The sequence below is a fragment of the Orycteropus afer genome, unplaced genomic scaffold, assembly GCF_000298275.1.
Source record: "Orycteropus afer afer isolate SDZICR_OR568_19922 unplaced genomic scaffold, OryAfe1.0 scaffold00268, whole genome shotgun sequence".
NCBI classification, from domain to species: Eukaryota; Metazoa; Chordata; class Mammalia; order Tubulidentata; family Orycteropodidae; genus Orycteropus; species Orycteropus afer.
This window is the reverse complement of record NW_006921855.1, coordinates 424,466-428,538: the sequence shown is the minus strand read 5'-3', so window position 1 is coordinate 428,538 and position 4,073 is coordinate 424,466. Positions and strand designations below refer to the sequence as shown.

General features: G+C 37.5%; 1 protein-coding gene across 1 annotated transcript in view; it reads right to left on the bottom strand.

Moving 5' to 3' along the window:
* Positions 1 to 4,073, bottom strand: part of GALNTL6 (polypeptide N-acetylgalactosaminyltransferase like 6) — a 533,789-nt gene that overhangs the window by 212,336 nt on the left and 317,380 nt on the right. The gene's annotated exons all lie outside the window — the stretch shown is intronic.

Below are 4,073 nucleotides of genomic sequence, written 5' to 3'. Positions count from 1 at the left end.
TATTGGGTTTCCGAAGCTACAAATCTTTATGGAAGTAGATCTCCCCATCTTCCTTCCCAGAGCAGCTGGTGGGTTTGAACTGCTGACCTTCTGGATAGCAGCCAAATACCTTATCCACTACGCCACCGGGGCTCCTTGTTTGAATTTGTATTTGTGTGTGTGTGTGTGTATCTATATCTATATCTATATCTATCTATCTATCTATCTATCTATATACATATATAACCAAACTCACTGCCATTGAGTGGATTCCAACTCATAGTGACCCCCATTGAGTTTCTGAGGCAGTAAATCTTTCTGGAAGCAGATTACCCAATCTTCCTTCCCTGGAGTAGTTGATGGGTTTGAACTGCCAACCTTCTGTTTAGCAGTCAAATGCCTTATGCACTATGCCAGATTAGTAACTGACATATTGAGAAATATCATTCTATTTTATGACTTTTTCTCAAAAGCAAAAGGAATCTTATACTATCAGACAGGTAAAAGCACAGGAAATGTGGTTGTAGACAGTATCTTTGATTTAATACCTCATTAAGTATTCCCAAGCATCATAAGGTACAGGACATCTCCACTTTACAGATAAAGATATAGACAGTAGAATATTAAATAGCCAACCAAAATTGGTTATTTAATTACTATGCCAAAGTTGGAATTTAGACTCTTTTCACTTAATGATACTCTATTTAGACTTTCTTCACATTTCTAAGATTTTTTTCTTTGGTTTAAGTAATAATTTTCATGTATTCCACTCTTGCTAGGATTCGTTGTAGCCATGTTACTATATAATAAGATAATTACAATGAGTGGGCCCTGCCCTAAATAATTTGTGGGTAAAAAGTAGTGTTTGTTTGTTGAGTACCATGAGCTGGGGTCTAGGCTAAGAACTTTACCTAATTACCTTGACAAATCCTAGTAATACTGCTATAAATATCATCCCTCTGTGTTATTTGAAGAGTGTAGATGGTGGTGGAGATGGTTAACATACTTGACTGCTAACTGAAAGGTTGGAGATTTGAGTCAGCCCAGAGGTGCCTTAGAAGAAAGGCCTGGTGACCTACTTCTGAAAAATCAGCCACTGGAAGCCTTATGGAGCACAGTTCTACTCTGACGCACATGGAGTTGCCATGAATCGGAATTGATTCAATAGCACCTGTTAAACTGGTACTCTTTGAGGAAACAAGGAGAGGTTGGGAACATTGATGAAGGCTGGACTACTATGAGGCGGAACTAGGGTTGGACCCAAGTCTCCTGATTTCAGCCTTTCTGCTCTTCACTATTACAGTTTCTGTATTAATGCTTTGGGATGAAAAGAAACAACTGCATGCATGTGGGTATTAAATAATTTCAGAGTACTTTTATGGAGGCTAAGCAAATCTTTAAAAAAAAAAAACCCAAAAAACCCCACAAGTTCCACATAGTTTGTGTGATAATTTTGAATTTTTTTTGAATGAAGGATATTCATAAATAACAGTATAAGGTATTAAGCACTGAAGATAGTTTATATGACTTGAATCCTTTTAAATGTATTGAGAGTTCTTAATGGCTCGGAATTTGCTCTATTTTTGTAAATGTTGCATATACATTTCTGTTTTTGTTGGGTGTAGTGCTTTATAAATATTTATTAGGGTGAGTTAGTTGTTCAAATCTTCTATATTCTTATTGCTTTTCTGTCTTCTATCGGTTTTTGACAGGAGGTACTAAAATCTCTGACTATAATTCTGCATTATTTATTTCTTCATGCCAGTCTATCAGTTTTTTGCTTCATGTATTTTGCTCTATTAACATGTGCATAAATTGTTTAGGATTTGTGTTGTTTCTGATTTATTGTTATCTTTGTTCTTCTGTACATAACATTATCTTTTTTACTCTGGCTGCTTTTAAGATTTTCCCTGTATCAGTAAGTTTGAGCTATTATATTATTATGTAACTTGGTATAGTTTTATTAATATTTCTCATGCTTGTGGCTACTTGAGTTTTTTTGCATCTGTGGGTATAATTTTAATGAAATTTGGCTAGTATTTCTCTTCTAATTTTTTTTTCTGTCCTACCTCTCTTCCACTATATATATATATATATATATATATATATATATGTATATATATATATACATACACACACACCCAATCTGCCTTCATATATACACACCCCCAATCTGCCTTCCAAGGAGTGGCTAGTGGGTTTGAACTGCTAGCCTTCTGGTTAGCAGTCAAATGCCTTAGGCACTATGCCACCAGATCTTACACACACATACACACACACATATACACATAAATATGCACATAGATGCCGTGTAGTAAACTACTTAGTGTGGCTTTTCTAGCCATAAGTCTTTGTAAACTCTGTGGTGGAATTTGCTTTGAGCAACTGAGTAGCTCCTGATTGTAAAAGTTATCCACCTGGGGTATTTGTGTTGGGCACAACAAAAGCAATGTTCTGGGAGGTTCCTGCTCTCTCTCTCAGGTGCTTAGAATTCTGATGTTATGATTGGTTAGTTTGGCCACTCTGCAGGGCTCAAAAGGAGGCCTCCTAGAGGCAGAACTCTCTCTGACTGCTGGCTGAGGAAGGACATGCTCCTGTGAGACACACGCTGCTGGGAGAGACTGTTGAGAGATGGCGGGCTGGGGAAAGAGACTGAGCATTTTTCCTGAACTTGAATTGTAGCCTGGTGCTTCCCTAATAAACCCCATAATCTGTGAGTTCTGTGTGGCCACTGCAGTGAATTATTGAACCCAGGAGAGAGGTGGTGGGTGCTTTGGGAGAAACTATTGGTGAAAGGGCTGGAGGGAGGCAGCATGTCTGGCCTTGCAGGAATAGGCCTTGGGTTACTGATAGTGACTCTGTCTTCCTCTTGTGGGCTTAGAGGAGATCAGGAGATGTGGCCTCCTTGCCCTTTTTGCAATAGATATATATCGCTATATGTGTATGTATATGTATATATATATATATGTATGTGTGTGTGTATATAGTATGTTGGATTTCAGTTACACATTTTGTCCATTTTTTAAAATTTTCTTTTCTGTTCTGTTTCCTCTTGGATAGTTTCTATTTCATATCTTCAAGTTCACTAATCTTTTTTTAATTTTTTTCCCTGCATTGTCTAATCTGCTAATAATGCCATCCAGTTTATTTTTTTATCTCACAAATTACAGTTTTCATCTCTAGGATTTTTGTTTTGGTCATTTTTTTTACCTTACATTTTTTATATCTTAGCTTTTTGAACATATCGAATAAAGTTATAAATACATTTTGACATTCTTATCTACTAATTCCTATCTGTTCTTAGCTTTAATTGATTGCATTTCCTACTCATGAGCCATGTATGCCTGCTTCTTTGTATGTCTGATAATTTTTCAGTGGATTCCAGATCTTTTACATTTCTGGTAGTAGATATTTTTGTATTCATTTAAATATTCTTGTAGCTTTTTCTGGAACGTACTTGCATTACTTGGAGATGGGTTGATCCTTTTACATCTTGCTCTTGAGATTTTTTAGGCAGGACTAGAGCAGCACACAGCCTAGGACTACTCCAAGGAAGACCTTTCTGTGTGCTCTCCTCAGTGTCCTTTGAATAACCATGTCCTCCAGTCCAGCTGGTAAGAAGAGATGCTATTCTTGGTCTGTGTAAACTCTGTGCACTCCTAGTCCTAATCCTTTTGAGTGGTTATTTTCCTAGTCTTGAGTGCCTCATATGCATGTAGATCTTGAGAGTCCTCTCTTTGTATGTCTCTCTTCTGGTGTCCTGTGCTAGGAAGTCTACTTTCCTTAGTCTTCTCAGATTTCACCTCTTTGTCTTCAACTCAGGCTGGGCATTGCCTCAGTTTCCCTTCCTTGTACTGCAGCTTACAACAACACCCTCTGCAGGCTGTAAACTGAAGCAGCTGTAGAGAATATCACATGGTTTCCCATCTCTTGGGGATCACTGTCCTGCATTGCCAGATGAACAATGTATCATGTCATATATTTGCTTGCTTTTTTGGTTGTTTCAGATTAGAGGGTGAATGTGGCCAGTGCTGCCCCATCTTTTTCAGAAGCAGAAGTCCCTGCACCCATTCATTAGTTTTTATTTTAAACAT